This window comes from Humulus lupulus, chromosome 4 (genome assembly GCF_963169125.1).
Source record: "Humulus lupulus chromosome 4, drHumLupu1.1, whole genome shotgun sequence".
NCBI lineage: Eukaryota > Viridiplantae > Streptophyta > Magnoliopsida > Rosales > Cannabaceae > Humulus > Humulus lupulus.
The window spans coordinates 188,860,371-188,870,982 of NC_084796.1; positions in this window are offsets into that span (position 1 = coordinate 188,860,371).

Sequence of the window (10,612 nt, forward strand, 5' to 3'; positions counted from 1 at the left end):
TTTTTGGATAAAGACTTTTATTGATATCGGTCCATGTCATATATAATCATATTATATAAAGCACATTTACCGAGATGTCTTACCACATCAATAATCTGAATCTAGATTATTTGTATCAACATGATACTCAGCAAACCGTACTTACAACCCCAATTAAAGAATTCTGTAACTTCAATTTGTTGTTATTGACTATTTTTATTCATTCATGTGATCTTAATTCTCTCGTGCTAATAGAAGATCACATCCTCAACAATGAATATGGAATTTTTCTGATATTTACAAAATTATTCAAACAATAATTTAATAATCTAAATGTAACAATAATAAACCATTGTATTTATTTATTCATCGAAATAATAAATGTCTTTTACATGCTTTTAGTACATACTCCTAACAATCTCCCACTTGTACTTAAAGCAAGTAGGGCATTTCTCTCAATCCCATATTACGTACATGACCCTCGAATTGCTTTGGAGGAAGCGTCTTCGTAAACAGGTCTGCCAGGTTGTGTTCTGATGCGATTTTCAGAATGGACACATCTTCTCTATCTACAATTTCTCTTACTAAGTGGTATTTGCACTCTATATGCTTTCCCCTCTTGTGGCTTCTTGGTTCTTTAGAATTAGCCACTGCTCCACTGTTGTCACAGTAAAGAACAAGTGATTTCTCCACTTCTGGAACTACTTCCAGATCCATGTAGAACTTTTTCAGCCAAACTGGTTCCTTAGCTACTTCACAAGTCGCTATGTATTCAGCTTCCATGGTTGAATCAGCTATACTGGATTGCTTAATGCTCCTCTAGACAACTGCTCCACCACCAAGAGTGAATACTGACCCAGAAGTAGACTTTCTACTATCCTTGTTAGATTGAAAATCTGAGTCAGTGTATCCAGTAGGTTCAAGGTCACTACCCGAATATACTAGCATATAGTTCCTCGTTCTCCTGAGATACTGGAGAATATGTTTCACCGCAGTCCAGTGTTCCAAACCTGGATTTGACTGATAACGACTGACAATCCCTACTGCATAACATATGTCAGGTCTAGTACATAACATTGCATACATTAGGCTCCCTACAGCTGATGCATAGGGATACCTTCTCATGTCCTCTTGCTCTTGTGGTGTCTTTGGACACTGATCTTTGCAAAGAGTAATTCCATGTCTGGTTGGCAATTGACCCTTTTCGGAATTTTCCATAGAGAACCTTTCAAGCACTTTATGAATATAATTTTCTTGTGAAAGTGCCAAGAGCTTGTTCGTTCTATATCTTAGAATTTTAATACATAGCTTGCTTCTCCCAAATCTTTCATTTGGAATTTGTCAGCCAACCATTTCTTCACATTTGATAATGTCTCTACATCATTCCCAATGAGTAGGATATCATCAACATAAAGAACTAAGAAAACCACAACTTTCCCTTTGATGTATTTATAAACACATGCTTCGTCAACATTTGTTCGAAGCCATATGTTTTGATAGTTTCATCAAATGTTAAGTTCCAAGATCTTGATGCTTGTTTCAATCCATATATGGATTTCAACAACTTGCATACCTTTTGATCTTGATCCTTCTTAATAAACCCTTCTGGTTGTTCCATATATATGGTTTCATCAAGTTGGCCATTCAGAAAGGTTGTCTTGACGTCCATTTGCCAGATCTCGTAATCACAGATGGCAGCTATGGATAAAAGTATGCGAATTGACTTAATCATTGCTACAGGAGAAAATGTTTCTTCATAGTCAACACCTTGTCTCTATGTGTAGCCTTTGGCCACAAGCCTTTCTTTATAAGTCTCTACCTTCCCATCCGCTCCTCTTTTCTTCTTGTAGATCCATTTACATCCAATGGCTTTGACATTGTCAGGCAGATCTACAAGTTCCCAGACTAAATTGGAATACATTGATTCCATTTCTTGATTCATGGTAGCTTGCCACTTATCAACATCAGGGTCTTCCATTGCTTCTTTAAAATTCAATGAATCGTCCTTTTCAGTATCTGATACAAGAATGTGTGCCTCATGTTCGTAGCGAATAGGTTGTCTCACAATCCTCCCACTACGACGTTGCACTGGTTTTTCCTTTTCAGGAATTGTGGTTTCTTTGGTTGTGTTTATCATTAACTGATGAAGAAGATGGAGATGAAATTTTATCTGTCATTAGTTCCTCTAAAACTACTTTTCTCCGAAGTTTAAAATCATTCATATAGTCGTGTTCTAAAAAGGTTGCATTCGTTGAAACAAATACATTTTGATCACTTGGACTATAGAAATATCCACCTCTTGTTTCTGGAGCATAGCCCACAAATATACACACTTCAGACCTTGAATCCAGTTTTCCAGATTTAGGCCTTAGCACATGAGCAGGACAACCCCAAATACGGAAATGTCGTAAACTAGGTTTATTTCCATTCCATAATTCTAGTGATATCTTTGTCACAACTTTGGACGAAACTACATTCAAAATGTAATTAGCTGTTTGAAGTGCATATCCCCAAAATTATAAGGGAAGTGAAGAGTAGCTTAACATAGACCTGACCATGTCCAGCAAGGTCTAGTTTCTTGAAACTCCATTTTGTTGTGGTGTTCCAGGTTTTGTGAGTTGGGATAGAATACCATGCTCCAGCAAGAAATCTTTTAATTCAGAATCCAAATATTCACCACAACAGTCAGATCGGAGTGTCTTTAAAGATTTGCCTAATTGCTTCTCAGCTAAGGCTTTGAAGTCTTTAAACCTTTCAAAAGTTTCTGACTTTTTAAGCATTAGGTAAACATGACCGTATCTAGAATAGTCTTCAGTAAATGTGACAAAATATTCATAACCACCTTGAGCTTGAATGTTAATTGGACCACACACATCACTATGTATAAGCTCTAGTGGTTCTTTGGCTCTATTTCTCTTTGAAGTAAAAGGACGTTTTGTCAATTTTCCTTCGAAACAAGATTCACAAACCGGTAGGGTTCCAACTGTTAGTTGCCTCAAAGGTCCATCTTTAGTTAACCAGTTTATCCTATCTAGACTAATATGACCTAATATTAAGTGCCAAAGATACGTGTCATTTTCTTTTGAAACCTTTTGTCTTTTGTTACTTTGTGGAATAGCTACTTTAAATAATTCAGAATTATTGAGCAATTTTTCAATTGGATTAAGCATGTACAGTCCGTCCTTTTGTTTTGCATGACAAATATTGTTCCCATTCCTTGAAATAAAAATCATATTATTATTAAAAGAAATGCCAAAATTTTGTTCATGTAACAAAGATAAAGAAATAATGTTTCTAGTAATTTCATGAATAAATAGAACATTATTCAAAACTAGAAAATTTTCTTAAAATTTAAACGGACTGTTCCACATGCTTTAGCTGAAACAAGTGCTCCACTTCCCACTCTCATAGTCATCTCTCCTTTCTCCAACTGCTTTGCGAACTTAAGCATTTGCAAACAAGAACAAACATGGTTAGTGGAACCAGAATCAACTATCCATGATAATTTATCATGTTCCACCATACAAGCTTCGAGTACAAGTAAATCTAATTTACCTTTCTTTTTCTCTTTCAGCTCGGCGAGATACTTTGGATAGTTTCTCTTCCAATGACCATCGACATTACAATGGAAACACTTTCCTTTGGGTGCCTTTTGTTTGGGGTCATTGTTCTTTTTATTCTCGGGTGCCTAGGATGACTTCTTTGCCTTTTTTGGATTGTCCTTTTTAGGTTTGCAATCATTGTTATTGCTTTTCCTTTTCTTCTTAGAAGAAGATGGTTTTGCTTCAACAACATTTGCTTCAGCCTGACTTGAGATCGTCTTGTTCAAAGACTCAAAAGTTTGTAATTCATTCAGCAATTGTGTCATGTTAAATTCTAATTTGTTCATGACATAATTTGTTGTGAATGTAGAAAGAGCAGGAGTTAAAGACTTAAGTATAATGCTTACTTGTGTCTTTTCATCCATGACTGCTCCATGCGTCTCAGCTTCATGGAGTACACTGATCATGTTTAAGACATGCTCACGCACAAATTGACCTTTCTTCATCTTAGCATTCATGTAGGTTCTAGTAGCCTCATGACGACTTTGATCAGATGGGCGCCCAAACATTTCCTTAAGAGATTCTAGTATCTCAAAATCAGTTTCCATGGATTCATGCTTTGATCGTAAGACATCACTCATGCTTACAAGCATATAGCACTTAGCTTTGTTATTGGATTTAATCCATGCATCAAATTTGTCCCGAACATGGTTCGGGGCATTGGTGCCAGGTTCTTCAGGACATTCCTCATTTAGGACAAACTTGTGGTTTTCGCTAACCTACAACAGATTCATATTTTCTTTCCATTTTATGAAGTTATCACCAGTCAATTTTTCTTGTGTGATTAAAGCAATGATTGGATTACCAGAGATAGACATATTCTGAATAAAAAATACAAATATTATTATTATATTTAGAAAAATAAATATCAAAGTTTCGGAAATTAAACGTGATGCATGAGCATAATTAAAACACATAAAATAAAGTTTAATTTCCACGATAAAACTTTCTAACAATGAAAGTGCCGCCTTAGGGTCGGTCAAATTAATCTTAGATAATTTATAAGACATTCTTATCTTTATTATTTAAAACTTAAAATAACTCATCATTTTCTCTTTTAAACATTAAAGTACCGCTTAGTTTGGTCAAGTTATGATTATTTACTGCAAAAGCTTAATCATAATTTTGTGAGTGTAACCCATTATTTCAGAGTTCATGACTTAACTTAGGACATGCCGCCTTAGGATCGGTCAAACCTAAAATACATCATTAGTTCCTATCTTTGTAAGAAATATAACATTGCTATTGATATGTCTAGACACCTTCCTTAGGGGGATGAAAACAAAGTCTTTGCGAGGCTCTATTCACATCTCACGGTGTTATATTAATAATGGAGACCACAGGTTATGTTTGAGATATCAACCCTCTCCCACTCACTATTTTGAAATAAGTGTTTTTAACCTAATTAATTCCAAATTAATTATAGATTCTTTAATCTTTATGAACATAATAAAAATTGGTAAGAAAGCAAGTTTCTAGGTCCATATCCAATTTTAAATTACCAATTATGTTCATCTAAACTTTACTAAAACACAATTTTAAAATAAAGTTGGTTTAAAGAAATTAAGTCATAAAGACTTAAAACCGGTGTGATATTTTACCAAGTTTTCAAAGAATAAAAGTAAGTAATTTATATGCAATTGGTTTCGCAAAACAACTCATATAAACATATAGGACAATCCTAATAATCATGTTTCTACCAATGAGATGCATGATAATGACTGTGTGGGATTTTATGTATGGCACAAAATGCATGAATAGTTATCAATCACATGAAAACAATTATTTAAATAAATAAACAATAAATGTTGAACCGGGTGCTTTTGGGTATTTCTAATTTTACAACTTCTTTATAAAATTAAAATAAAATCGCCTTTGTAACACCCCAATTTTCTAATAAGATTTAGGACCTTGATTAGTGTGCCTGGAGGGCAATAAGTGAATTAACATGTTATAATATGAATTTAAATGAGTATGTGATTAGAATGCATGTTTAGGTGGTATAAATATGCATGTGGACTCTATTTGTATGATAGGGGTAAATTGGTAATTTTAGCTCGCTGAGGGCATAAATGTGATAATTGTATTATATGATTTGTACCACATGTGAGTGGTGATGTGATGGTGATGCACGTGTCGAGACGGTCTTAGGGAGCTAACTAGTTTAATAGTCACAACGGGATTAGATACCCGGCTCAGGAGGAGCCTAGGGGTATTTTGGGGATCTTATAATGTGAGTTTGGGAGCTAATGGCTAATGGTTGATGGAGATTTAGTAACTTGAGTAACCATTGGTAACTGTCAAGAGTAACAATTTTAGATGAGAAAGTGGTAAACTTGTAGGAAAGGTGAAATGACAAGATGCCCTTGAGGTTTAGTTAGGAAAGGGTTTTTATGGAGGGGTAAAATGGTCATTAGGCAGAAGTCTAGATAACCTTCAGCAGAGGGAAAAAAGAGATTCACGTATTACACTTAGTCACTATTGGGTTTATGCTGAAATTTGAAGAAAAAGATAGAAGAGAAGAAGAAAGCTGAAGTTGAAACCTAGGAGGAGAATCAAGAGGTTTGAGGCAACCAAAATCAAGATAAGGCTGAGATTGTTCAGAGGTAAGAGTTATGCTCTGTTTTTTGTTTAAGTTTAAGGTTGATTCTAGAGATTAAGTGTGGGAATTTAAAGAAAGTTATGGCTGGTTTGCATGGAATTCAGTTTGGATAATCAAAGGGGGAAGTGGCTTGAAGCTGAGATTGAAGAGAATTCAAGTTGAAGTATTGATTGAGGTAAGGGTTTTAAACATGTTTGAATTTCGTATCTGATGTGGTTTAAGATTTTAGAAGCATGGGTTATACTTTTCAAGCTCTGGTCTAAGTTTTAGAAGCCATGGTTTAAGTTTCTGAAATCTAAAACTCAAGTGTGGATTTTGGGTGTAATTGTGTAATTGAGCTTGTTGTTGATGTTTATAGGTTGTTAAATGGTTTACTTGGGGTTTTAAATTGATTTTGGGGTTTAGGTATGTGTTTGGGCTGAATCGAAGGTGTTTTGGCTCGGGAAAAATGCAGGGGAAAACCCAGATTTCTGGGTTCGTGAAGGGGCGCCGCGACCCTGTTCTTTGGCGCCGCAGCGCGAGGCTGTATTAGAACTAGGGAGCTCTTTGACTTGCTGGGTGTAACGCCCTGGCTACCCCAGAACAGTTACGGAGAACGGTGAACCAGAAATTTGACCCGCTACCCGAGTCCTTTGGTTAAAAACGTGATCTAAGTGTTATTATCAGGTTAAGGTGGAAAACCAGTAAAAAGGAAAGGGTACATTTCATTAAGTAAATAAACTACTCATGAGCCTTTTAAAATGTTTACAAGTAGTTCGTAATACAAAAGAGTCGCTACAGTTTCAAATTTACAATCCCCGCCGGCCTAAGCGGCAAAAATAGGGTAAACCCCTAGTCCCTCTGAGAACTCCTTGACCGTGGCGGTCAAGCGGCCCTGTATGTACATCACACCGCCCAAGCTCTCCACTCAAGGATGGCCAAGCTTTTCCTTTCCTTTACCTGCACCATATAGCACCCATGAGCCAAGGCCCAGCAAGAAAACATAATAAAACATGATATAATATCAACAACGATCATAATAACCATTCAGGACTATCAGTCCAACAAATAGGTGACAATAGCCAAAAGTCACAGTAATGAGCATCGCTCCCTCTAGCCATGTGACGATAGGGTCACCAGGGCTTAATCGATAAGTGTTTCGTTCATAAGTTTGTTCAGGACAGGTGCATGGTGATTGGTCACCAACATAACCTTCCTCACGACTCTAGAGTCGAAACTATGGACAACGTCCCTTAGCCACGTGACAAACGGTCACCGGGGTCATATACCTTAGCTAAAGTCATCTGGTCGTAGACCAGGCAAGCGCTTATAAGTTCTTCAACCTTAGGGTCGGTCCCGCATTAATGCCATAGAGCCATTCAATGCGTGATCGTCGACTTTAGAGTCGATCCCTGACTAGTCAGTGTCTTGAATAGGTAATCAGCATTCATTAGCATTTAGTATGCAATCCACGTTCACATATATCAACCAACATGCTTCAATATCAAACCATGCATGTCATATACCTGTACAGGGTGCAACTGTACCCATACACTATTTTCTTACCTCAAGTTCGAGCGAGAAGTACGATAAAGACGACCCCTGAGAACGATCGGTCTTTTAGTTCCTTAGCGATTACCTAATCACAACCAATTATAACCTCAATTAATGAGAATCCACAATGATAGGGTCTTAACCTAAGCACCATCCTCGGGACCTCGAAACATGCCCACACGGTGAGTAGAATCGATCCCGGGCCTTAAGGATTGAAACCCCAAGTCAAAAACCCTTAAAAACACTCAAAATGGGGTTTGGAAGGAACAGGGTAGCGCTACAGCGCTCAACCCCTAGCGCCACAGAGCTCTACTCAGAACCTCCCAAAAGCCAAAAAGCCTCCTGAGGAGTGCTATAGTGCCCTAGGGTGGGCGCTGTAGCGCTACCTCCAGCCCAAAGCACACCTGAACCGACCTTCTTCATCTCCTTCGTTTCTAACTCGATCTCCAAGCTTCCAAAGCCTATTCTTGATGCCAAAAGAACCCAAAAACCATCCCAACACACCCCAAACATCACAAGCATAGGAACCCTAGCCAAATCTCCCAACAAAACCCATGAATTCACCCTAAACATTTCAGCTGCAAAACAAAACCAAAACAGAGCAAACCAGAAAAACTATGGTTAGAAACTTACCCAAAGCTTGGCTTATGAAGCTCTTCAATGATGGAACACACTCCCAAACTCCCAAGGCTTGCTTCCCAAGCTAGAATCCTCAAAGTTGGCTCAAAAACCACAAAGAATAGTGAGAAAAAGGAGGTACGGGAGAACTCTCAAAGATACTCTGTTTTTCCATCACCTTTTTCAGCTAAATAAGGTTATATCTATCCTAGGGGTGAAATGTCCATTTTACCCCTTGGTCAATTAATGGCTTCTAAAGACTCCCAGGGGCATTTTTGATACTTTCCTCCTAACTCGTTAATCATAATTAACGCTCTCTAATTCCCGCTATTCTCAAAAATCATAAACGCCAATAATTCACATCCCGTTACCCTTTATCTCCCAGTAACGCTCTAATCCTCAAAATCACCCCGAGACTCAACCCAAGTCCCGACACTTAAACCCGTTGTGACTAAACCGCTAATCAATAATCTACGATCGTCTCATGTCGAACAGCTCGAACAAACCCACATCATAATGTGGTCTCAACATACATCACCGACATGCATACAATTAACATTATATTATAATATAATTCTCATAAATATGCATAAACACATTAAATAGCATAATTAAACAATTATGGCCCTCCCGGCCTTCAAATCCAGCCATTAACCATAATAGGGAATCAGGGGCATTACACTGGGCGTCGTGGCGCTAGGCTATTTTCAGGATAGGGTAATTTTGCATTTTTGGGCATTTGTTCTGGGGGCTCAGGGAATGTTTCCGTTACGTTGTTTTGGGAAATTGGAGGTCCCGAGAGTACGGGATTGGTCTTGAGAAGTGGTTTTGGATTGGTTAGTAGTAAAGGATGTTTCTTATGTGTTGTGACTAGGTTACCAGAGAGGCTCGGGATAGAGGACCGTGCTCGTGACTTTGGTGCATTGTAAAGCTCGTGATACAGGTAAGAAAACTGTAGGACCCGTAGGGTAGGGCATGGCCCATAGTGTTGTTGCAGGGCACGGCCCTAGATTGTATTACTGCTAGGGTGTAGCTTTAATTGAATTATTATATGTTTGAATGCTATTTGAGAATGCTATATGTGGTTATAGCAGAATGAACGGCAAAGGAGCCGGGAACGGCGAAGGGCCGAGAACGGCAGTGGGGTCAGGAATAACACTTGGCACATGGAGTGCTTATGGTTAGGGTTAGGCCCCAATGGATACATGGGATATCCTTACGGTGAGATCCGAGATCCCAGGCTTTGGTAACGCTTTTGGGACGGCATGGCCGTACTTGTTTGGTCTGATGGACTACCTGTTTTATCTGTGGATTGTCTGATATGTTGGCTATATAATATGCGTATGTTATGTGCTGTATGAGTTTTCTTGCTGGGCTTTGGCTCACGGGTGCTCTGTGTTGCAGGTAAGGACAAGGAGAAAGTCAACCAGCCATGAGTACGAAGAGCGTGGAGCGGCGCGTACATGTTTGGCCTGCCCGACTACTTTGGTTGGGGGCATTTTGAGAAATGGCTGTAATAAACTACGTTTTTTATAATTAGTCATCTGTAAACCTATTTTGAGTTGTAAATATTTTATAAACTTGATTTTTAGATCCCAAATGTTAAACTCTTGGAATTTTCAATGAAATAGAGTACTTTTAAAGATTACAACCTTGGTTTCTGTTGAATCACACTTTTGTTCTAAAAACCTCGTTTAGCGAGTTAATTGCACATTTTAAACTCACTTAGTAACGACTCTAAGGTAGTAGGACGTTACAGCCTTGATCTCCATTGGGCTTCTTTACTTTACTTTCGGTAGGATATGTGTCGTTGGTCCAAAATAATAATAAGAAAACAATTTTCTAATTATCTTGATTAATTAAAACAAAACTTTTAAATAATCATTATTTTATTTTCCTTTTTAATTAAAACAACTTTTAATTAAAAACTGAAATAAATTTAATTAAAATATGTTATTTTTTTTTTAAAAATAAATAATATATTCAAAAAAGTTTGTTAGGATAACAAAATTATCTCATTATTTAAATATCAAATTTCTAATAAATGGGATATTTAACATTTTAAAAATTAAAAAAAATATCAGATTAATTTCAGAAAAATAAAAAAAATTATGGACCAGCAAGACGGGGACACGTGGCACCAAAAAGTTCTGCCGGGGCCCACTTGTACAGACCCATCCATACGGACATCCGTACGACGTCCCCGGCAGCGGCTCGGAGGGTGGCCTCGGAGGAACGGTGGCTGAATTCTGAATCCCGGGCTCCGTTTTGACTTTGT